At 44.1% G+C, this 26295-nt stretch overlaps 1 long non-coding RNA gene across 1 annotated transcript in view; it reads right to left on the reverse strand.

Annotated features, from left to right (window-relative positions):
- Window positions 1-15519: 15519 nt before the first annotated feature.
- LOC138918062 (uncharacterized) overlaps window positions 15520-26295 on the reverse strand; it is a 99994-nt gene continuing 89218 nt past the window's right edge. The window contains exon 3 of the long non-coding RNA XR_011426976.1: window positions 15520-15672. This is a non-coding gene — a long non-coding RNA (uncharacterized lncRNA). The remainder of the gene's footprint in view (window positions 15673-26295) is intronic.

The raw sequence follows: 26295 nt of genomic DNA on the forward strand, positions 1-26295 counted from the left end.
TTTACGAGTGATTTTTCTTTCTTTCTTCTATTTTCTAAGCTTGTGACAACGCAGTCAGACAATCGCAGACAATGCAGTCAGTAATTCAAAATATTAATTTCTTCAACTCAATAAATAAGTATTGAAGGCCTATTAACATGGGCATGGTGCTAGTCACTGTGGGAAATGCAAAAACGAATGTCAGGTTCACCAATGACTATTCTCAATGACCTGTGAGTGTGTGGTGCAGGTAGAAGGGTGGAGAAAAATTGGAATGCCGACAGAAGCAGTCAAGGGTAAGGGTTTAGGCAGTGGGAAAAGAATAATGGAAATGCTAGTGTTGGACCAAGAGGCAAAAACATTAAAACTGACCACTACAGCAGGAAATAGCAGGAAGAGAAAGTGATTTGGGGAGAAACATGGCAATCTTGGTTTGGAGCTATTGATGTGTAAAGGCCAGAGGGAGACTGGGCGTGGAGTACATGTTAGAGCTGGATACACAGATGTGGACATTGTCTGTTCATCAATGGTAGATGAATCAATGGAAGGGTGTGAGGTTCTCAAGGGAGAAGAGGAAAGAGGATACACATGGGCAGGATTTAGAGTCAGGGATGGAACAAAGAGTCAATTATGGAACCAGGAGAGGCAGAGCCAGGAAAGTTTTCTATCATGGAAGTCAAGGAAGGTGGAGAGTTTCAAAGAAGGGTTTCAAAAAACACCACAGTGTTTTCAAGACGCAAGAAGGTCAAAGAGGATGAAGAACAGGGACAGTCTTTGGCTGAAGCAATTACAGGACTGCTTAAAAACAACAGAAGCAGGTTCCAGACAGTAGAGAGAGGAAGGGTCAGATGGCAAAATACTGAAGAATGAGTTGGTGGTGTAGATGTGGAAACAGTGAATGTAGACAGCTCTTTCAAGAAGTTTAGGACTCAAAGGAAGGCAGTGTCAGAAAGAGGAAAAGATGTGTTTAAGATAGGTAGGGTAACCCTTGGTATATATAAGCAGAAAGAGTGGAAAAGAATGAAAATGCTCATGGAAATAGAAAAATATATATTTGAGATGCTGGTATTCAAGCAGTTTTGACTTATAAAAACAGCAATTTCATATGATTCAATCTAATAAAAAAGTAATGAAAGCTAACTATTCACTCAGAAAAGAGTCCATTATCCAGGTTTGTTTTGGACTAGCAATATGCGAAACATATATCAAAGATCTTCCTGCCAGGCTCTGGAGATGCTAGATGAATAGTATCCAGTCAACTAGGACTGGATACTATTCATACAGGGAAATTTACAGATACAGAGAAATTTAGGAAACAGACATGAAACAAATCATTTTGATTCACCATGGTAAATGCCCAATGTATGCCACTTTAGACTGACAGTAAGGACTTCCAAGGAACCAGTGAAAATCTGAAAAAATGTCAAGAAAATGCCCAGGCAGGGCATCTGATCAGCCTAGAGGGACAGAGAACATCACCATGTGAAGGATGTGAAGGAAGCCAGCGTCTTCCCTTGAAGATGAAGCAGGAGAGCACGGTGAACTCAGGGAGTTGTAAGCTTTTTGACATTGCTGAAGTTAAAAGTACAAGGGGAGATTGTTAAGAGATTAAAGTGAAGATCAGACAGGGCAGAACATGGAGGTGCAGTGGGCAATAGGAAGGAAGTACTGCAATACACACGCTCCAATACAGCGTCCTCAGTGCACCCACCAAAGACTAGAGTCTCAAAGCTTCTGCAACATTCATGACTCACCGCATCTGCAGCTCTGACCAAAGCCACCTGAAAGGGGCTTAGACTAATGGCAGGAGCATAAACTAGTTGGAAGTGTTTTAATCTGTGTGATCTTGCTGATCAGACACAGATGACCATATGTGTTTGTGGAGATAACACAGCACAATAACTGAAAGAAAGATTCTAGAGGCCACATGACTCCCTCCAAATAGCATTTCTACCACTTACCAGCTGGGTAAGGAAGACGAAGGAAGACTGTTGCCTCAGTTTCCACAATGGCCAAATGAAGATAATAATGCTACCTACAGCAAAGGGCTGTATTCAATATTAAGTGAGATGATAAATGTAGACGTACATTGCCTGACACCCAGTAAGTACTTGACAAACATTGGTTAACAGTAATAAGCATGGTTACAGTAGTAAAAGCATGTGACATTATGTCTCCCACACTTTTTGGCATGAGTTCTGATCTCCCTCCATAATAGTAACCCTTGGACGAGCCAACACGTCCCAAGCATCAATAACGTAAGGAGAGTGTGAGGTCCAATCAGAGCTCATGTTCCGCCCACATTCATCTTTTGGAATTCTCCCACATGCTAGTAGTGTTCTTCCCTCTCCAGGCAACTAAAAGTAACCATAATTAATTGCCTGATTCCGTTGTTCCACACCTCTTAGATTCCATTTTTCACTCATGTTTTGAAGGGACAAAAAAACAGGCTGAGGAGTGGAAATGTTTTCTCACCCCAAAACTCACAGAGAGCATCCCTAAATGGTGATGCCACTTGTGTAAACCAATATGCAAGTGAGAGAATTGGACCTGAACAAAAATTAATGTACTACTACACCCAACAAACACATTCAGACGCACATAAAGAGTAAAGACTGGCGTTTAAAGCCTGCTGTGACAGTGAATAAAGGAAACCATTTAAAATGGAGTAGGGAGGCCAGAAGGGGGAGCTCTCACACACTACCACTGCCTGTCAAATACAGACCCGAACAGGAAGAGATATACATTGCATCCCCAACAAAAAGCGACTACTCCAGCAACTCAGCCAATGAGAAAGTATTACCACCTTTCCACCTATGGATTTTTGTTCAAAACAACAAAATTTTTCTTTCATCAAAGAAGAATTGGGCTTGGTGGGGAGAGAAGGCATGGATTATTTTCAACTTTTCCAAAATCTTAATACCAATAATTTATTTATGATAAGGCCCCACAGAACTCTAAATAATCCTTAACCTATGATCCATGAAGCAAGTAATGAGAGATTCCTTTTAGGTCTAAAATTAAAACATTTTGCAGTAACTAGGTAAGAAGCCTCATCTTAAGGTAAAGAGAACAAGACTCAGAGAGGTGAAGCAGGTTTTCCAAGACTGCACAGCTCCTCAGTTGTAGAACTGGGCCTGGTATCCAGAAGGATTCACACTCCTTGCAAAAACTTTCCACTCCTTTGCACTACTTTCTTCAAAGATGAAATTGGAGCTCATGTGACATAATAACAGTACTACTTGCAATTCCTTTGTTACTCTCAAGCTTTTGGGAGTCAATGCAATAGAGCTGATAAAGTTTTGATGACCCAGTAATCAAATAACATCAGGTAAAAAACGCTTATATCCTGCTACAGCCATGAGAGCAATTCTCATGGGGAGACTGTTTGAATCTTACTCTGGTGGTTTTATTCCCACACCTTTTTTATTTCTAAAATGACTTGGGAAAATGTAATAAAGAACACTATAGCAATAAAAACAAAAGGAGAAAATAAGGAACCGATACATGTACCCTCTAAAAAGGAAACTTGACTTCAAAGTTAGCCTGCTTTGTGCTTTAAAAAAAGAAAGAAAAGGAGAAAATAAAATTCCTGTATAGTTTTAGCACAGAGTTTTAGGACAGAATGGGGAAACACTGAAAATACATATATTTCATCCTCGGTGGATTTCCCAAGCACCACAAGAAACATCAAAAAATTATTAAATTCCCAATTACTGCCATCTGTACATATGTTTTTCACAGCTAGAAAACAAAGTTGAAAATCAACCAAGACAAGTGAGCAGAATATAGATGCTCTTGAGGCCTTTACCAACCCATGTTCCCCAAAGGGGTCAAGCAATTCAAAAGCTGAGCTAACAAGGGAAGATTTCCCACGGGAAATGCCTGCCTTGGAGCACAGGAAACACTGTTTATTTGCCGTTACTCAGAGGTCCTTCAGAGAAACAACGGTCCAATGAGCCAAGCTCAAAACTGACCCAAACAACAAGCAAGGGCCCAGTGTAGTCTAACCAAATGACCCTCTATTGGCGGAAGTGGCTGACACTGACATCCCTCACTCCCTGAATCACTGACACACACCAACTACAGAAACTCACAAGGATCACCTTTCTTTTCTCCCTATGGCTCTGCTGCCTAGAATAGAACAGGCTTAATAAGGGTTTTGGAACCTTAGGATAAAACTCTGAGGTTCCAACAGGTTAATCATTTTGTCCAAGGCCACACTGCTAGTAAGTTTTGACTCCTCGTCCAGTGTTCTCTCTACCCCTTCCACCTGCTTCTCCTCCTGCCTCATGTCATACACAGGCAGATCACATGCCCAGATCACCACACTCTATTAATCACTTATTTTCCTTGAAGATCCCAGAATGAAAAACAACTTGCTTCCAACAATTCCCCTCTCTCTTTCCCTACCTCTTCTCAGTGTCATTTTGCAGTCCCTCCCATTGGGCTGGCTTTGTGACTTGCTTTGACTGAATGGAAAGTGACAGAAGCAGCATTGATACCGGCTGCTTCCACTTGCCGTCTTGGAACTTTGTGCCTGCCACGTGAACAAGCGCCAGTGAGACTGAATGCCTACCACTCCCACCAAATTCGTAGTCTTTCCAGAGTCGGACAGGTTAAGTGAGTTGCCCAAAGGTACACAGCAAGTATAAAGGCAAAACTCTGTATAGAAAGCTTGTCTTGACTCCCCTTTAGGGCTTCTTCCACTGCACCTATGAAAAAATGCCATTTAATGAAGTTAAACAAAGAGTGTTGGATAAAAGAATGAAGCTCACAACAGAAAATTCTCACAATTAAATCTCAGTTCTGCACTTGTCACCCAAGTTCCAGGCCCACATTTCCAATTGTTTACTGAACATCACCACTGGAATGATCCTCCATTCCTCAAATTCCAAGTCAAATTCCATTCCAAGTCAAATCTTATATCCAAAATCAAGCACTGTGGTTTTGTTTTTGTTGTCATCACTGTTGTTTTGTTGTTGTTGTTCATTTTCTTCATATTTCCTGGAATATATGGTGACAGAAAGACTAGGGTTCAAATCCCAACTCAGCCATTTAATTGGCTGTTGCAACATTCTTAAGCCAAGGGCAGAATTTACTGCAAAGAAATACAAATCTGTTTGACCTGAACTTCCCTACAATTAATTTGCTGTCTAAAAATAGTTTCCACTAGAAAAAAAAAAGGGGGCAGGGGGAAGGTGTTAGCCTAACTAACATCTCTGGAGAAACAGCCAGTGGGACTTCATGGAGACAGTTCCTAAAAACGTATCTGCAAGGTACAGGATGTGGCTTTTTCGGATGTGACACGCCACAGGAAAAGCACCTAGAGCCGTTGTGTTTCTGCAACTTCTTCTTCTGTTTAATTAGAATTTGTCTGTCAAAGAAGCAGCTTAAGCAGCAGTTATAAAAAGGGCATAAATATCTCCATATCAACCCTTCTGCCCCAGAATTTAAATAGAACTTAAAAAAAAAAAGGCACAGGAAAATGCCAGAGTGTCATTGCTACCTTATCATGTGAGCCTGTGGGTGGGCCGGTGCACAGCCACCAGGCGCCCGGAGCAGCCCAGGATGGAGGCAGGTTGCCAGATGTCTGTCTGGGGAGCTCCATTCCACTATCACTAAAGCAATTAGTTTAATGTGTCACTCCACTGGTCTCTACTTTTCCTTAAAATTCATTATCTGATATATTCAAATTTGCTGTATCTTCTCTGGCCAAGAAAACTCACAGGTGACAATAACAGATGATCCTTTGCCCATAATGACAACTTTTTACCTTTGGCAGCTATAGCAACAACAAAACGACATAGCCAGATATAGTCTGTTGCTGTTATGTTGTCATTGCTGCTTCTTAAACAGGGAAGTGGATCTTCTTTGTCCCACAATGCATCACTTCAGGGCCTGTCTAACAACATCTTTTTTTTTTAGTAACTTAGCAAAAGCTGCCACTTTATTGGGTTTGCAGAGCTGGAACTTAAAGACTAAGTTTAAATAAGAAGACTGGACGTTCTAGATAGGAAGCAACCAAGACCCCAGCCTTGGATGCTCCAGATTCAAAAGCAAGACAATTCATTAGAACGTCTTCAGGGGCTCCAACCAAGACTCATAGTAGGGCAAGTCAATAATACCTGAGATGAAATTTCTTCTGGAAAGGGAGAGGCCCGTGTAGCATAAGAGCCAGAACACTCCTAGGGAGACACTGATCCCGGCACAGTTAGGTCCAATACTGGACACCCCTCCCCTCACAGAGCCATGCTCTTTCAAGTGCTTGTTGTCTATGGAGACTTTTGCTCTACAAAGACAGAGTTGGGTAGATGCAACAGAGATCATATGGCCTGCAAAGCCTAAAATATTTACTACCTGGCCCTTTCTAAAAAAACTGTGTTGATCTCTGCTTTAAGGAACGGTGGCTGAGCCTATGACATGATGGGGAAAGCTGTAACTTTGGAGGCCAATCCTGGAGCACCAATAGCACATACTGGTATGTGAACTAACATTGACATCACTGCAGATTGTCCAAAGTCATAGAGCTGGTGACTGGCAGAGCTGGGCTCAAATCCACGTCCTTGTGATTCCAAGTCTGTAAACCAAACGAATACAAATTACATTTCATGAGGGAAGGGGTGAGTCCAAATGACTGCTACCAACTTAGGCTTGCATCTCAGGTCTTCCTCTGGGGAGGGTCGGCAAGGGAGTCCTCTTCTCTGAAGGATTTGCTCTCTGGAAGCCTTTAAAGAACTTTCCTGCTTTGCAGCCAGTGAAGCCACTTTGGGGATGGTTGTAGAAGTCAAATATATTCAAAGATTTTACAAGATAAACTACAACCAAGATAGCAGGCCAACTTGGTTGAGTTATTTATTTATAGCCTCTCAGGTCCAAATTCACCCTTCAATACCTGCCCTGTGACGATGGACTGGACTCTCGAAGCATTTCTCCTTTTCAGTGAGCACAATGTTAAGGTTTGTCAGTAGAGGGCACTGGTGGGACATTGCAGGAGGTAGGGGCTTCTGATTCTGCTTGTTCTGTTTTGCTTTTTCTAGCTCCACCTGCATGTCTGTCAGTGGTGCATGTGGGCGGGGACATCCAATGGCACTCTGTCCCAGATGCATGCGCAAATTGGGTAGTTCCCCAGTGACCTAACAGCCTCCGCCTCAGCCCAGGGACCATCTTGCTGCAGGTCTCCGCATGCTCCCAGCCTCCATCCCACAGTGGCACCTCCCCAAGTCCCTCTGCACTTCTAACTCCCAGCCTCAGCTCACTCGCACCCCACAGAGTTGTTGCTGTTTGTCCAGTGACTGTGGATTAGCTCTGGCTTCTACAACCCAGCAAATTCTCCATCACCCAGGGACCTGCACCTCGGCCTTCTTCCGTGAGGTCCGTTCACCCCCTTCCACATTGTCATTGCTTGGGTACCTTTTAGAGCTCTTTTCCATCTTTACACATATTATCTTATTATAGCTTAATAATTCTTTATATTAAACTTCCTCGGTGTTGAAATCACTGAATACAGTGATTGAATGCAGACTAATTCAGAGGGAAAGGTCAACCAGTAACAGGGATGTGCTACTGCTCTCACGAAGTCACCCTGAGAGGCTGGCCACCTGTTTTACTTCTCTGAACATCCCTCAGAATATATGCTATCAAAAGCTATTTGTTAATGAATGAATGAATGAACAAATAAGTAAACAACCCTATGATTGAGAAATAAAATACAGAGGGGATTAAATGGACAACCTAGAAAACAGAAGCCAGTATGACACAGAAACTCAGGAAATTTTACTGACACCACGAAGCCCTCTACACAACATCTCAAGCCTGTTTCTAAAAGGCAGCATTTTTTCTAAGTGTATATAAGCTATGCCTGTCCATATTGGAATATCTACTTCAATTCTTTTCAAATTCAGCATCCTCACGTCACCATGGCAACTCACAGCTCATAATAAACAATCAGCTTTTATTAAGAGAATTATAAAAAGGAAGCTTTTGATATTTTTCTTTAATACTCTTATTTTTCCGTTATGGAAAATCTGGTATTTCACAATGTACACCTTCACAAATTAGGCCACATGAGCTCTAGATGCAGCCAACAACAGCCCAATGTTTTGGTGCCAGAATATACAACTTTAATCCAACTGCGTCCTGCCCCAACATCCAGCAACTACACATCAAGAGTCTCCATTACATGAACGCTGCACGGCAAATAAGGGAAGTGAGAATGCATCTTGCCCTCGCCACGCGCTAATTATAATCCCCAGAGGCCATTGTCATAAGAGCCTCCTTCCAGGTTTTAGATAAGGAGGTGTGATGTCCAGGGAGAGCAAATGCCTCTGCCGGACACAGAGCTGTCACCAGCTGACCAGCCACATTGCCCATGAGCATTAAGACTCCACATTGGTAACAAGTATTTTATTTTCTTCCCTTGAAATAAAGAAAATTGATATTTGTTGAGCTCTTACTAGATGCTAGGCAGTGTGCTTGGTACTTTACATGATTATATCTAATCTTCACAATAGTTCTTCGAAATAGGTATTATTATTCTCATTTTACAGTTGAGAAAACAGGGGCTTGGAGAGATCAAAGAACTCTCCTGATGAGAGACACATCTGGACAGCCCTGAAGGCTCATTTCCCCCCCCACCCCATTTTAGGGGGCTTAACAAAGAGCAAGCTCAGCGGGCTTGAGTTATTTCAACTGAAGAACAGGTCGCTGCCAGCCCAACTCCTGGGCTCCCCAGACCCCTCCTTCCTCATAACACCAAGGAGCTCCCATTGCCATGTAGCTGCACAGACTCTCTCCCCCAGACCTGTCAGTATAGGGAGCCTCATGGAGGGGGTGTCCCTCTCCTCTGGGACTTGGCTGTGGGCCGCGTATCCTAGACCTGCCCCACACTGCAGGAATATGGGAATTCAGGGGATTACCTGCACTCTACTTCTCTGCTTACGATTTTCCCCCAATAAACTCTATTTTATTTCTGCCCCTTGTGGTGCTACAGGTGTGTGACTATGCCCCTTTTACATGGTATTTCCCAGGATTCCAGGATTAGAACAGTTTTTCTGATCTTTGAGCTCATCTTCCTTCCACAATGCTGTATGTGTGTATGTGTGTGTGCAAAATTCTCAGAGATTATTATCCAAGTTATCCCTACCACTTATAGCTCTTTGTTCTAAATAAGGCAAGTGATGGCATCCTTAAAGGTTTCCACTCCGTCATGGGGTGGACTGGGAAGAAGGGGACAACTGTACCCATTGTTTGCACTGATGACTCTCTCTTACTCCGCACTTTTTCTAGCTGCATTCTGCCACCCATCCCCCAGATAATATTCTGATTAATCCATTCTACCTATAAAATCAAAATTTTGTAATGGGCAAAATATTTAGACAGACACTTCACAAAAATTAAAGTAATATGAATGGTCAATAGGCGCAAGTAAAAGTGCTAGCATCATTATTCATCAGGAAAATGCAGCTTAAAACTAATTTGAGATACCACTGGACACCCTCCAGAAGGAATAAAATTTTGAAAGACTGAAAATATTCTGTGTTAGAATTGTCAGGCAGTTTCTGATAAAGTTGAAGATATGTCTATCATATAACTCAATAATCCCATTTCTAAGTATTTATTCAAGAGAAATGAAAACATAAGTCTACAAAAAGATGTGTACAAGAACAGCTACAGCAACTGTACACATAATAGCCAAAGTCTGGAAACAGCCTAGGTGTACATGAACAGGAGAATGGATAAACAAATTGTAGCATATCCATAAATGGAATACTACTCAGCAATGAAAAAGAACAAATTACTGATACACAGCACACCACAGATAAATCTCACAGGCATTTTGCTGGGCAAAACAGCCAGATACAAAATAGTAGATGCCATTTGATTATTTTTACATGAAATACTAGAACAGACTAAAGTAATCCATGGTCTCAGAAGCCAGGACAGTGGTTACTTTAAGGGGTTATTGATTTGGGAAGGGGCACAAGAGGGCCTTCTGGGGTGGCAAAGATGTTCTATGTCTTGATTGGGATGACGTTCATTTAGAGAACATACTTGTAAAATTTCATTAAGCTGAACACTCAAGATAATACACTTTACTAAATAAATAAATATGTGGGCACAAATTTTAGGACAGGCTATGAAGAACAGGTGAAAAGATAAAGCCCACAGCAAGTGGCAGAGATGCAGCAGGAGCCTGGACCTTCTGAAACGCACACATTCCCTGTATATACTACCCTTCTTCTGCAACAGAAAGTAGGGCTTTCTCATCACACAGAGCAAGGCAAGTAGCAAGGTAAGCTTGTTTCCCTAATGGAGTCGGAGTGCCTGCTCAGCAGGCTGTGTGGAATTTGGGGTGTTCATTTGGACAGTGAATCATAGCTCATGGGGATGAGAGTCCTTCAGCAGCTCAGGATTTAAATAATGATGTGTCAACATCTGCCTCTGATGACTCAGATTTAATCTTAACAGTGACCTTGTAAGCTTGCAGGATTATTAGAGCCAGCCACACAGACACAAAGAATATTAAAGTTGTTTGTCAAAAACCTCTCTGCTTCTGTCAAGAAAAACTTCCAGAAGAGAGGAACACACATGCTCAACACAGAAGAACCTCCAACTGGAACCGGAAGGCAGAAGATGCCATTTAAGCCTATTTTGCCAAGAACAATCAATTGGAAGGAGTAAACTTCTGGTGTTTGCAGCTTTAAAGGAATTCAATATCTTTCATGTCGTTCAAGGATCTACTGCGTCGCAATACTTTAAGATTAAAATTATATGCCTCTTGGATACTCTCCTATCTTCTCCACCCTATGCTGAAGTCAAAAATCCTAAGTGATTGCCTCAAATCATATTGGACTTGTGTCCAGGAACCCGATTTCTTATCCTAGCTCCATCATCGCTAGCATAGGTCCTCAGGGAAGCCACATCAGCTTCTCTGTGCCTCAGTTTCCCATCTGTAAAATGGAGATAAATATTAAGGTAGTAATACTAAAAGAGATAACGTTGAGGCTAGAGAGAGACCGGGCACGTGTAGTAGGTACTCAGCAGGCATGAGCTGCATTCAAAGCCTCCACACTACGCAGCCTTCCTCCATCCCATCCAAAACATAGCATCCTCAAGTTCTGCTGGGAACAAGCCTCACCAGGGCTGTGGGGTTGATGGACAGGTGACCCACAGAGCCTCAGAAGGCTCTTTGATTCCCTTATGCCTGACAGTGTACTAAGGGCCAGACACACCACAAGGCACTTTCAAATGGATTGGTTCCCTGCAACCTCACCACACCCCTAGGAGGCCTTATAAGGTCCTATAATAGATGCGAAAGCTGAAGTTCAAAGTTATGTGAATGCACAGCTAATAGGTGGCCGAGGAAAGATTCACACACTACATCACCAGAGTTGTGAAAGCCGGTGTTTTTCTCAATTCAACACAATTCGCAAGGCCTTGGGGAAAAGACACAGAAACCTGGAAGAGAAACAGAGGACCATTTAGTTTTCTATCGCTGGGTTACCAACTACCCCCAAAACTGAGTCTTAACACAATCATTATTTTTTTCACAATTCAGTGTGTTGGGAATTCACAATTCAATGGGTTGGGAATTCAGGAATTCAGTTGGAAATTTCAGGAAGCTGGAGCCGCAAAATTCACTTCCAAGATGGTTTCTTCCCTTGATGTTGACCCAATACAATTGAAAGTAACTTGCAGTGCATCTGGCCCTTAGTATGCTGTCAGGCTAGGTTGGGTACATCTTTCTGCTCTTGGCCTTTCTTTCTCTCCACAGGATACATTATCTGGGAGTCTCAGGACAGTCACACTTCTTGCATGGCAGGTGGCTTCAAGAGTCAGGAGGCAGACATTGCCAGGCTGGCTAAGGGCTACACCCAGTACTGACACAGGGTCACTCTGCCATATGCCATTGGTCAAAGCAGGCATGGGGTCAACCTAGAGTCAAGGGGATGGGGAAATCAGCCACAGTCCTTGAGGGGGGAGCGGTAAGGTCACCCTGAGGAAGCACATGAGTTGGGAGATATTGTTGTGCCATCTTTGGAAGACACAATCCACCAGAAACTCCCTAAGAGTTCTATATTTGCAGAAGTGAGAACCAAGGAATTCATTACTACTATAACCAAGAACAGCAATAAGTTCAGTGGTTTACTGATTATCGAATGCTTTTTATGAGACATGTATCATTAAATGCTCATAAAACCCTGTGAGATCAGCATTGTTTGCAGAAGAAGAGGAGAGAAGAGGCTTGTCCAAAGACCTACAGCAGAAAGGTCTTTGGGGCTCCAAGCCTGCTATGATGGGATGGTGGGGGGTGAGCTGGAGCATGGGGTCTCAGAGGCCTTCCATGTGTTACCACAGGGTGTTTGGGAAGAGCTGTGAGTGTGAGCCTCCTGTACGTACAGGCTAAATCACTATGCCACAGACACTGAAGAATAAATAATGTTTGTGGCTCTTCCTACCTTACTTATGACATAAAACATCAGAACCCCGTCCTAGCAGGTGTAGGGCTCAGGTTTCCAGGCGAGGACTGGAGCTACCAGGGATATAACAAAACCACTGACATCAGTGAGAACAGGAGTCCCAACTGTGGCTGGAATTCACTGTCCCCCAGCTGGCCTTTGGTTTTCCAACAACATAGCCTTGAAGAGCTCCATTTAAAAAAATCTATACCCCACCCTCCACCACTGGTCCCTTGGGTTTTCTTGGTGATAAGGAAGAGTGGTCAACAAAGATGCAAGACATTGACGTGAGATTTGTGTTTCCCACAGGAAGCTGCCTCCTCTTGAGAAGAAATGAAGAAGGAAACATACACTCTCCTTGTTACACACACATATCCACAATCATTCTGTGCATTTCCACAGTACAAGGTTGAACATAGTTACAAAACTTGAACCAGTGAGGAAAGATACCCATGTGGACTGGACCAGTAAGCATCCTTCAAACTGTGTCATCATATTTTTATTTTATGAACTTCTCTGCTTGGCATCTCTCCCCTCTCAGATTATAACCTGCACCAAGGCAAAGGCAGTATCCGTCTTGTTCACCCCGGTATTCCCAATGCCTAGCACAGAGACTATGAAATATCAGGCACTGCGTGAATGTTATTGAACAAATAAATGAATGAATGCAAACTTCTGCGCTCCTATCATATCTATACTAGATGGATATGGACTATATCTATCTTGTTTATCTGGGCTTCCCAGCTCGTGCATAGTAGATGCTCAATAAAGGTCTCATGAGTGAATGAGGAAGGGTGGGGCAGGGGGGAACAAAGGAACTTGGACTAAGAAACAAGAACTGCATCACATGTGTAGCAATAATGTTTTGCTCAAGTCATTCACGCCTGCTCTTGAATTTCTTAGCTTTTGAAAAGCCGAACAGCCACTGCCACTCTGAACAAGCTGCCTATTTTTTACCCTAAGTGAAAATATGATCACAGCAACTGAGAAATATCATTACTGAAGAATGTAGTCTCATTTGCAAAATTTCACAGCAAAGACAAATATAACCAAAGAAACAATTAGAACCAGAAGTTTGTGAGTTTCAAATAAAATGTGGTTTTAAGAAAAAGCCACGAAGCTATTTGCATGTTGTTTAGATGTTAATAGCTACATCTCTGCCTCTCTGGCCCTCCCCAGGGTTTCATCTTACTCCTCTCTCTCCTCTGCCCTCCTCCACCCTCATCTCAACAAGTCTAGTGAAATCTGGGGCTTTTTCCTCTCACAATTTGTCTTGGAGCTGTCTCTCCTCGCCACTTCTATAGGATCGCTGCAGCCCATCCATGTCATTCACATCCCACCTCTGCTAGCTGCCTCCTGGGGGAAGATGCAATGATCCAGCTAAAGCATCCTCCTCTGCTTAGTGCAGGAAAAGGGCATCCTGTGCGATGGAGCCTGTTCTGAGTGAGTCACCTTTCCCCAGAGACCCTCCCCCATGGCTGAGGGAGCTGACACCGACTGAGGTCCTAGCAGCTAGCTCATCTCCCTCCCAGCACAGAGACCCAGCCACAGGGCCCAGCACACAGCGGTTGTTCACTGCCTGGGTGCCGAATGGAGATCAGGGTGGAGAGACCCACGTGAAGCAACTCAGGGGAGGACATTACCCAGAACCTGAAGGGTTTCAAGTAGGCTTGTAATTCCAGATACTGAACTCTCTGTCTTGGTGAATACATTTTACATTTACTCAGATCATTCTCCAAGCTTCAGGGAGAAAAAGGAGGCTGGATCAATGAAGCTATGTGGCTCCACTTACTTAGGCCAGAAGCCTTTAGCATTCCTATTACTAGTGCCCAGATTTGTGCCTCTCCAAAAGGCTGAGGAGGCTTCCCTGGGCGGGGGGCGGGGAGTCACCCCAAGTAATCACGCTCGAGCTAGGGCACCCAATGTCAGAAGAGAAGCATCGGCAGAATGGATCCAGCTGGCCTAGCCATTCACCCACAAACAGTTATTGGGGTCTACTAGGTGCCAGGGTGCACAGATGGCCCTAGACATGCAACAAGGAACAAAGTCCAGAACCCACCTTCATAGTCTCAGGCAGGGGGCACAAACATAAGCATGCAAGTTCTGCACAGGGATCCCAGGCAAGCGTGGCAGGGCCACCTACCTTGACAGCAGGAGGTCAGGAAAGCTTCCCAGAATGAAAAGAATGTTGTACTACCTGGCTTAGAAACTGCCTGCTGCCCCTCATGGAACAGAAGACTTTTGGAGGTAAGGAGTGAGGGCCAACCGTGCACTCTGAGCCAGGAGTTCATTCACAAGCACATGCTCTACTCCCCTAACAAGTGGCAGCTGGGCCAATGCAGGGACACAGGACAAGGGATCAACTCCTAGGCCTATCACCCATCAGCTGTGAGGACCTGGGCAAGTCACTTCAGCTCTCTGGATCGCCTTCTGTTCAACCTGGGCGCTGCACAGTGTGGGCCCTTCAATTCCCTCCTGCCACCGAATTCAGGCATTTAGGACCACCACAAACTGCCAACAGAGGCTGGCTTTTCCACAGCTGAGTCTCCCCAGCCCCAGATCATACGTTGTGGCTGCTCCAGAGAGGAAGTGGGTAGTTCTCATCTTTCCTTCCAAAACCCAGAGCATTCCACCAGCAAGGCAAGGAAAGAAACAGACATTTATGGAGCCTCTTCCATGTCTGGGGGCTTTACCTATGTGATATCTCATTTAACCTTCACCAAAATCCTGTAAGGTAGGCATGGCTGCCCCCATTTTACAGACAAGAAAACTGAGGTTCAGACATGTCCAGAAATGCAGAGCTTGAAAGTGGCAGAGCCTGAACTGAACCCAGCGCTTTCAGGCTCCAAAGCGCCCTATACGGCCAACTCTCTGCGCTTATAAGGCACAGCACAAAGCAGCTGGGACAGGAACAGAGAGCCAGTGGTGTTTGCTAAGGGGCACCCTGCTGCAGAGAACACAAACTCTCAGGGCCCCTTGGACAATGGATTGCATACCTGTCAAAGCCCCCTCAAACCTCCCTCTCTCCACTTTTAAACACCACTTTGGCGTCTTGCTCTCCTCCCTCCACAGCACTCACCTCGGATGAGCCAGGTGGGGGCAAGGGTTGTGCTGATGGACCCTCCCACTTCCTTGTAAATCCTCCAGAAACAGGAGACGCAGAAACATCTCTGGGACTCCTCTGTGATTGCTCTGTAAGGACACTGGGACCTTCTTCTTTTAATATCTTGACCTCAAGGAACAAAAAATAACACTCATTTCAAAACCAGAAGACTGAATTTCTTTCATTCACTCATTCAGAAGATTTTTGTGGGGAGCCCACTCCCCCTCTCCTTCAAATGAAGAGGGAAATATAAAAGTCTCGGACTCTGTCATGTGTTCAAAAGGCTTCCCGCCAGACTGACTTGTCAAAGCTGTTAACCAAGAGGAAGGCCATGTTTCCAGTGCCAGACTGGGGGTCCCTGAAGACAGCAGGCACCAGCTCTACCTCTTCCAGCTTCGCCACAGCCCAGCATGCAGCCAGTACTCCATGCACGTTTGTGGACTCAACCAAACATCTTTCCTACAGAAGGCCACACAAAATAAGTGCAACAAGATGTAAAAAATGGAGGTTTATCCTGAGGCAGATTCCAAAGGAGGTGGGAGAGCATCTGCAGAATTTATAAAGGAGTTGACCAAAAATAATAATAACCACAAGACTCTCATATAAAAGGGCGAAGGGTCGACTCTTGGAAGAGAGTTTTTGAGGATTCCTTGGGAGAGAGCTATGCTGTGACTCATTGAGGAGAGCCCTCTACAGTCTGGGGTCACAGTGGACTGCTGTCTGACTCCTCCTTGATTATTCCCAAGACAAAGGAATGTGCTGGCTAGCAGCTGACAACCAAGTCAAAGGAGGTAGGGCTGGGTAGGGTGGCCTGCACTCCCAAAGATGCCAAAACAGAAAAGCCACCACTGAGTGTTTGCTGGGGACCAGTGGGAACTTTACAAGAAAGAGAGCAGGCAGGGGGCCATCTGATCCTTCCAAGAGATACACCCAAAGGGAGGAAAGAGCCCTCAGAGAGAAACTGGAGGTTTTGTCAGATGCCTGGGGTCTGAGGAAAGAGAACACCGAGAGCTAGGTGAGTGTCATCACCTGCATCAGGTGAATTGCAAGTGAGTGGTCCTCAGGGAAGGGGAGGTGTGGGAGATAGTCAGTGCATCACCATAGTCCTTGGATCCCTTTTACCGTTTCTGTCCGTCCCTTTCCCAGCTTCTGTGTGCTTCCACTTTTAACAGCCCACACCTGCAACTCTCTTTGGAGGCCTTCCCTGGAGCTACTGGAGCTGCTTTGCCTGCTGAAGAAAATTGCAGCAAGTGCCCAGGAGTTTATGCCCTGCACACCCGACTGCCGTGATGGCTCCTAACGAACATCTGTAGGGTAAAGAAGGATGAGAGTCCAGTCCCCTGACCTTAAGTCAAGAGGAACTGAGGTGTAATTTACACTCCAGTGAGGCCCCCTCATGATCAATCTATGTGACTCTCTCTGGAATTTTGCCTGAAGTCGTACATTTGCCTGGCTCCCTCTCCTTGCCCATCCAACTTCCCTTCACTAACATGCACCCAACCTAAGACAGGGTGTCTCTGCAGAACCCCAAGAGAAAGTCAGAAAGAATATCAGCGAGTCTACACTGGTACCAGCCAAGTAAGATATTCCTGTGCCCCCTACCTCTTCTCCGTCCTCTATACCCAAGACCTGTGGAAACTGACATTAACAAATTAGGGTAGTGAGAGTAGACACTGAAGTCTCAGGAAGCAAGAATTGGCAAGCCACATTCCTTTTCTTGACCTCAGGCTTTCTTGTCCTCGGTAGCCCTTAGCTGGCAGAATGAAAAATGGAAAAGACATAACATTAAATCAAGTTCAAAGTTTGGACTCCTACATAGGAAATGGATATTGAATTACTTGTACTACTCAAGAGGGACCGGAGAAGTCATGGACTCCACCTGGATTGTCAACGAAGAGTAGAGGAAGAATTAGTCCCACCAAGTGTATTTAACAAAACAGCGAGGAACAAAAGGAATTCTAATTTCTTTATGATTCTATCCCACAAACATGCCGGTTCAACGCACGCAATTTTATAGGAAAGATCCTCATAGAGATGAGGCCCAACTTTGGAAGTGGAAGTCCTATTTTAGTACATGACACTGTTCTTCCCATTCTCTACAGTGATTCTGTTAAGAGACGTCCCCATAAGAGGACCACATATTTGCCAACCACTGACTTCCCCATGTGCCAGCTGCTGGAGGCACACTACAATCTGGGTTTGGTTTGCCTTTCCAGAATTCTCTCCAGCCACACCACACTGTGTTCCAACACCCCTTAGCTTCCCTGCCTCCAAGCTCTTGTTCCAGACATTCCCCCGCCTCCTTCTCCTGAAGTCTTGCCCAACCTGCCAGGGCTCGCAACCAAGTTCCACAGGGCCTTCATGGGGGTCCTGGTCCCATGGATCATTTCCCCCCAGGAGTCACAGTACACATGGCTTCATTGACAGTTGAAGAGGCTCAACTCATTTCTTCTGGATCTGAGGAAATGGGAAGCAGGCAGAAGGAGGAGCATTTGGGGCAAGACCAGCCCAGGCAGCTGGTAATCTCATGTCTTGCTGCTCTTTGCTTATGTCCGGTTGTTTTCAAACTTCCCTGAGCATCAGAAAATCCTGGGGAATTGGCTGAAAATGCAAATGTCCTGAGCCCTAGAGATTGAGAAAGTCTAGGGCTGAAGGGTGTTGTGGTAGACCGAGAGCTTTAATAGCCCCTGTTCCTCACCCCCTCCTGTATCCTACCCTTTGCCCTGTGATTTTTGCAGTCCCTTCCACTACAGTAGCAGAATCTGGATCCCACTACTACCCTCAAATCTCGGTTCAGCCACGTGACTTTCTTTGGTCAATAGAATAGACAAAAGTGAGGATGTGCCACTTCTAAACCTCGATCTCAGGAGGCCTTGCCGATTTCCCTCTTGTTCTTGCACCTCTGCAATGTCCTAAGAATGACACACCCAAGCTAGCCAACTGGAGGATGAGAGATGGGGGGCACAGCTAAGGATATGCCCTCCAAGGATAGTCTCTTTTGGCCACTAGCCAGCTAACCCCTAGCCATGAAAGCACACCCAGCTGAGGCCAGAGAAACCACCCAGGTGAGCGAAGTCCGAATCTCCAATCTTAGCCTCTTAAACTAAATAAATACTTATTGTTTTAAGACACTAAGTTTTAGGGTGGTTTGTTACATGGCATTATCATCGCAATGGATAGTTGATACACAGAGAAATCTGCATTTGTACCAACTATCCCACAGTTTACTACGGGGCTCATCGAGAACACCACAGCCTCGCCCTCACCAAGCTCGACACAGTCTGCCTTGAACAGTGGTTACTTGTGGCAGGAGAGGAGGCCAGTCTCTACCCTTCCCACACAGATAGGAGCCCCTGGCAGGTAGAGATGCACCTGCAGTATTTATTTGTGTATCCTCCACAGCTTTGGCCCAGTGAGCAGTGAAGCTCCATTTGCTAATTCATTGGGAGGGTGTCAGTCTCTCACCGACTGCAATAAGGATGAAGAGAAAACAGAAGGTGCTAACTTTTACTGACCTCTGAGTAGTTAGCAACTCTGAACAATGCACTGGAGGGAAGGGAGGAGGGGGTCACAGACAGAGAGAAATTAAAATGGAAATTTAAAAGGGAATTTTTCCCCTTTTATTGGCAGCATAATTAGCGAGAGGAGCCCCAACTGATGCTGTTATGACTACTCTGATATGAAAGCGAAATCGAATGGGGGAGAATCAGATGGAAAACAATAACACTTAGCATTTATATGACTTTTTACAAGCAGCACTTTTTGTTCCTTTTGTACCTCATGAACATTAACTAATTAATTGCCATAGCACCCCAGAGTAGACAGGCGGTTTTCCTGTCTATATTTAACAAGGCATAAAAACAAGCGCTTCCTAAGCAAGATAGAAATTGATTCTAAACTCCGGGTACTCATTTTGGGTCTTTTGCATCTTGCCACAACTCTCAGGGCTCACACTTTTTTATGTCTTTGAATCCAGAATTCTAGAGATTCCTATTTATAGACTTAAAATATTAGTATATTTGAACAGGAAGGGACATTAGGGAAGCGCTGATCCAAATCTCTTATCTTACAGATGCTGAAAAGAGGCTTATTTCAGCCAAGGACTGTTTAAGGTCACAAAACAATTCAGGGAAGAAGCAAGTTGGATCTGTGTTGCTCAGTCTGGGTCAACCCTTACATCCCCAAATTCTAGAAGATACGGTTATTAATGTTAGACCCACAAACGACTTTCCCCCAACCTATGTTCACCAATGATTTTGTATATCCTAGTCATTCAGTCATCAGACCTTTATTGAGCATGTGCCATGGGATTCCTGGGGGACTAGGGATTTAGGAATGAATATGGCTTGTGTCAAGCCGGGTGTGGTCAGGAGTTAGTCCTGGCAATGAGCAGAGCACAGAGAAGCTCTGCCCTGGTGGAGCCACAGGAGTCCATGACCTGGGGAACTGTGGTATTTCTCAGCCACATATATTGTTCTGAGCACATAGTAGGTTCTCAGTAATATATGGTGACTAGTCAAAGTGGGTATATTCCAGAACTAGTTCAGAAGCAGCCCAAATTAAAAGCTAGGGAAACTTCCTTGCCCAAGAAAAAAACTCACCCACCAGTGTTTGACTCCTGAAATCCAATCATTGGGAGTTCGAATTCATTGTTATCCCCACTCCCAACAATTACAATTACAATTACAATTGAGAAACATTGCACCTTCGCCCCTTCATATGGATGATCTTAAGGCCCTTTATGGCAGGATCTCTGCCAAGCTCTTCAGCCACATCCTCACCTCAACCCTGACTCCATTCTCCAGCATATCAAACTGTCTGGACAGCCCTGCCCCCTGATGCTGGTTAGACTCCCAAGCCTTTGCACAGGCTATTCCCTCTGCCTAGAAAGCCTTTACCCTACCTGTCTGCCTGTCAAACTCACCAGACTCTCCTGACTCTACCCCCAGCCCCAACACAGGAAAGAGCACCTCCCTCCCTGATACCCTGTGTCCCATGCCCATATCTACTGAAGACACATCTGTCTCACCTATAAAACTCTAAGCTCTGAATCTTCAGCAATTAGCCAATGTCCTCACACACAGAGGTGCTTAACACATTAGAATTTCATTTTAAAATCGAATCCTGTTGTAAAAACAACATGTAAGACAGAGGGATTGAGTGTAGGCAGAAGACACCTATGAGCATTGGCAAAGGGGGAAGAACACAACAGGAGTCTAGAAGCTCCTAGGACACTCATTTTACCTCCTCCTCACTTACCCTGAAGTATCAGATACAGAAGACAAATGATGCACAGCCCCTCAGATTCCCCAGACCCTCATTTGGCTGGTTGATGGGCGTATTCACTCATTTCCCACCTTGCAGCTGCAGCCTCAGAGGCAGCCAGGAAAAGTGTATGCAGTTCCTCAAGTTTCTTTTCTTAGAGACAAGGAGAGTTGATCACCTGGGGAGGCTGTGACTCAACCATCATTCATCCCAGGAAGTGATCACAGCACGTCCCCAAAAGGCTGACATATCCTGGGTCTTGCCAGCTTCTCCACGGCTCAGAAGCATAGTGGGGAGGTCAAGGGTGTCAAGCTGTGCTTGTCCCTGAGCCCCCAGGTAGTTGCCAATAAATGCTGAAATCTCTCTGAAATATCACCCCATTCTCCAGGCTTCTGAGTCTCTGTCACTTCTTTCCTTTCTCTCCATTCACTTCTCTTTCGTTCCCTAAATCCCAAAGTGATCCTCTCAGGACCAAATCCATGCAAATGGCATTTAAAGGAAATTAAACAGTCAGGCTCTCCCAGTAGTACCTGTTCACTTCAAACACACAGTACTGATTTCCCACTGATGGAAATAATTACTAAGCTTAAAGATCATCCAGGTTTTTCTTCCCTTTCCAAGAGGAGCACAACAAAGTGTCTTACACTGTGCCATGTCGGGGGTAAGGAAAAGAAATTTACCATACACTTTGTTTTAAATAAACTTTGTAAAGACATAGATAACCAAAAAATAAGGCTGAAGACTTTCAATTCAGCTGATTGTTGCCTAATTTTCACATGTGGCTCATCAAAGTCTCCCAAGGTCATGATTTAGTCAATGAGTTTGACTTGAGTCTGTAGAGTGAGCAGAGGGCAGAGAGAACAAGGATCACTGAGGCAGGAGACCCAAGACATCAGAGAATGTTGCACATACCTCCGTGTGCCAAGGATGGTGCCAGCCTCCAGGGCTGAGAGGGACAACAGGTGGTCAAGACCAGGTTCCTTTCTCAAGGGGCTCTGTCTCATGAGGCAGACAGGCAACTAAAGAGTCAATGACAATGAGATGACAATGGGATGGCCAAGGGACTAGGGGGAAAGGAGAGGCCAGCTCAGGCTGGATGGCCCAGAAAGGCCTTCACATAAGAAGGAAAAGTGGAATTGACTTTGAGGGACATCCCCTCCAGGGGCAGGAGCTGTCATGGATGTACTATGCTCTAACTAGATCCTGCTTTTTTTACATGGGTGCACCCATGCCCCTGCTGCTGTAAATAATGGCTGGTAACTTCTCACAACTGCCCCTCCTCCAGGTAATTGCTCTGGGCCAAAGGACCTGCCTTGTCCAGGAAGTTACACTCCACGGTGCCCCACAGGGGACAACCTGCACCCAATGGTTGACTGACAGAATGACACAAAATGCTGCCTCGAGAGCTGTAGGGAACTTTATTCTACACTTCCTTCCTGTCACCTCCTTCTGGGTTGGCCCCTCCAAGGACATTTTCCTCTTCTTCCCTATGAAGGTTATCAAAATTTTGCTTCAGAGAGGAAGGAAGAGACTACAGGAATCCCCTGTCTTCTTGCTTTTGCTTTCCATGACATCCCAACACAAAGATGCTCCTAGAGCTACATCCGCCAAAATCCTGTTGGAGACAAAGCATGCCCACTGTTCTATTAAGATGTTGGAAGAGGAGGTGGACAGCCAGGGTCTAAATACACTCTGAGTCTGTCATCACCTGACTGATTAGTGGTCAGCTTAACCTCCCAACCAATGACCTTGCCGCTTTCCGGCAAAGCAGCCACTTGAGCCAGAAATTCCACGATTGTGTCCCTGCTTCTCACCCCGCCCTCTGGGGAATCCTTTCAGATACACTTTAGCTGCAGACTTCAAAGAATGGGAACAAAGTTATCGATTCACTGTTATTAAAAATCAGAATGGGGAGTCACAAGACATTTGGTTCAGTAACATACAAAGTAAATCCGGGACAAAACACTGAATCTTTGAAGGAATCTAACATTATTAAATAAATCTCTAATGGGTTCAGATGGAAAAGTTCAAAAACAATTATTTTGGAGTTCCAAGAGTCAGTATGGTCTCTGGCGTTTTTCCTGTTATACTTTCCCTGAGCTGCTAAGAGTTATTGAACTCTTCCAAGAAGCAAATTCCTGGCCCTTTATAAGGGAGCCACAGCCATCATGGGAACCATCTTCCACCTCAGAGCCATTAGCAAATGTGAGACCCTTTCTGCTGTGCATACACCATGAAATTTTAAAAAATGAAATTAAAAAATCAAACAAAACTAAGAGCTGAATAGAAGAGTATCACATGGGAACTGACTTTAGGTAAAATAGATGGAAACACCTTGCTGAAGAAATCACATTTAAGGTGATGTTTTTAAAAATGGAAGCAGCTATCCAAGCAGGGAGGGCTGAGAAGAGCATCCAAAGTAGAGGAAGACTGTTCGAGAAACTAAAAGAAGACCTGTAAAGGTACATTGAGGCAAGCAACGACAGGATCATCTATGATAAGGCTGACAGCAATGGCTGGGGCCAGAGCATGCAGGTCCTTCTAGGTTTTGGGAAGGGATCTGGATTTTATTATTGAGATAAAGCAGTTGAAGGATTTAAGGCACGAAGAGCACCATGATCTATATTGTATTTTGTTAGAAGAGCAGTCTGAGGGCTGGGTGGAGGAAAGAAAGAATGAAGCAGGGCCAGCCAGGAGGGTTTTGTAAGAATGCAGACTGGAAATGTTAGTGATACGGGTCAAGAAGATGGTATTGGACGAGGAGAGAAGACTGGCCCCCAGTTATGGTTTGCAGATTGAATCAATAAAACTTCCTAATGGATCAGACCCAGGGAGTGAAGGGGAGAGGGGACTCAAGAGTGACACTTTGGTGTCTGGCTCGAACAGCTGGGTGACTGGTGGTGCTGTGAACAGAGATAGAGACAGCTGAGGGAAGTGAGAGGGCAGGTGGGGGGCAGATGCAGACATCTGCTTGGGCAGGTTAAATTTGACATGTCTGGGAAACAATACACTGGAGATGTCAGGTGAACAGTTGGATATGAGAATCTGGAACACAGAGAGAAACATAAATCTGCGACAACACCAGCATAAAATGACATGTAGACCTATGGGAATGGAGGAGATGAAGAAAAAGAATACAGAGAGGAGAAGAAAGACCAGACTAACCTGAAAGAAACCCCAACTTTTTGTGATCTGGTAGAGAAGGAAAATGAAAAAGATAATGAGAAACAACAGCAGGAGAGGGGGTACACAAGAAGCCATGCTAATCTGGTTTGCACCATCACCACTCCACTGAAAATGACCTGTCAAGGTCACCTATGGCCTCTGTGTAAGCAAATCCTAGCACAACCTTCAGTGCTTATCATTTACAGAGTCAATCGCTCCTGGCTTCTTGAAACATTCGCCTCTCTTGGCTTCCGTTAGATGTTCAACTGCAATTAACAACCACCTCAAACCAAACAAAGAAAAGTATTATCTCACATAACAGGAAGCATCTCTAGAGGGAGATCAGCCTTCAGGGCTGTCTGATTCATCAGCTTAACAATGTCTTCAGGGACACAGGCTCTGTCTGTCTCTCTGCTTTGTTGTCTGTGGTACATGAACCTCTGAAAGGAAGGGATAAAAGAGAGAAGTAAAGCAAAAGGTTAGAATCCTCGGATCTCTCCCCAATTTCATCTAGCCATTCTCTGGAGCAACAGTTCTTGAATGTTTAGCCTCAGGACAACTATACAGTCTTCAAAATTATTGAGGACCCCCAAAAAGATTTTATAAGAATTATATATATTGATATCTATCACGTGAGAAATTAAAACTGAGTCATTTAAAACCATTTTTATTTACTCGTTTTTAAAATAATGGCAATAAATAGTAATTATACATTAACAACACATTTTATACAAAAAATTATATTTTCTAACTCAAAAAAATTAGTGAGAAGAGTGGCATTGTTTTACATTTTTCAAATCCCTTTAATATCAGGCTTAATGTAAGATAGTTGGTCTTCTATGTGCTTCTGCATTCAACCTCCTGCAATATCACACATCATGCAGCCTCTGGAAAACCTCACTGTATACTCACGAGAAGAATGAGAGTGAAAAAGGCAAATGAAGTCTCGGTATGATTATGAAAATAGTTTTAATCTTGATGATGCCCTGAAAAGGTCTTAGTGACTCCTAAGGGTCCTCAGATAATACTTTGAGAATCAACGCTGGAAAGAGGGTAAAAGTGGGGAGCTGTGGATGAGATACATCAGAGACAACTGATAGACAAACTTACTGTACCAAAAATACAAAAATTAACTAAAAGATCCACACTGACTGTTGAAACTCCACCCTCCTTCCCCAGACCTCTCAGTCTACCTCAGCTCCCCAGATACTGCCAGTCAGGATAAATCCTCCAACCGGGAGACTAAAACACCTTCTCTGAGGAATCTAGCCAGCCTCATGGAAAAAATCTAAAGATACTGATATTGGGAGTTCCCCAGTGAAACAGTACAGTCTTCACCCTATGGGGAAAGCCATGAAGGGCAACACAGAGCTCCAAATGAGGGGTTTTTTTGATGCTCCTCTTAATTACCAGCAGACAACCAAAGATAACAAGATATTTGAGAAAAGCCTCTAAAATGAATAATTAAAAATAAGACAAACATACAGGGGAAAGAAATAGAGAAAGCAAAGAGTATGCAGGAAAATAAAAACTTTGAAAAACTATGATTAATATCTTCAGAGAAAATACCTAAAAATAAAGGAAATACTAATGAAATATTACCAGAACGCATTTTAAAATATTCAGAGAACAAATAAAAGAGCCCTTTGGAAGTTAAAAATATGACAACAGGAATGAGAAGCCATTAGAAGTGCTGGCAGATAAAGTTGAGGAAACCTCCCAGGTGGTAGAGTAAAAAGACCAAGAAATGGAAAAGATGAAGGTTCAATTCTAAACAGCAGGCACTCTGGAAAGAGAGAACAGAGAACATCAATGGAAAGAAATCATCAATAAAATTATTCAAGAAAATGTCCCAGCACTGAAAGATTTGCATTTCCAAATTGAAAGGCTCACAAAGTACTCAGCACAGGAGATAAAAATAGACCCACACTGAGACCCATCATTTTAAAATTTCAGAACAAGGGGGACAAAGAGAAGATGCTAAAGTTCCTAAGTAGAAAAAAAAAATTATATACAAAGCATCAAGAATCAGAATAGCACTGAACTTCTCAATAGCAACACTGGAAGCTAGAATTCAATAGGCAATGCCATCAGGATTGTGAGAGAAATAGTTTCCAATAGAAAACTTTATAACCAAACTTTAAATGTGAAGGTAAAATAAAGACACTTTCAGACATGAAACACTCTCAGTAAAATCTCTATCACTTCTCAGAAAGCTACTGGAGGATGTGCTCCACAAAAATAAGAAAGTAAGCCAAGAAAGAGGGAGACATAAAAACCCAGGAACATAAGAGAGAAGGAAAGGAAATCCCTAAGGTGATG

The sequence above is a fragment of the Equus caballus genome, chromosome 16, assembly GCF_041296265.1.
Source record: "Equus caballus isolate H_3958 breed thoroughbred chromosome 16, TB-T2T, whole genome shotgun sequence".
In the NCBI taxonomy this organism is placed as follows: domain Eukaryota; kingdom Metazoa; phylum Chordata; class Mammalia; order Perissodactyla; family Equidae; genus Equus; species Equus caballus.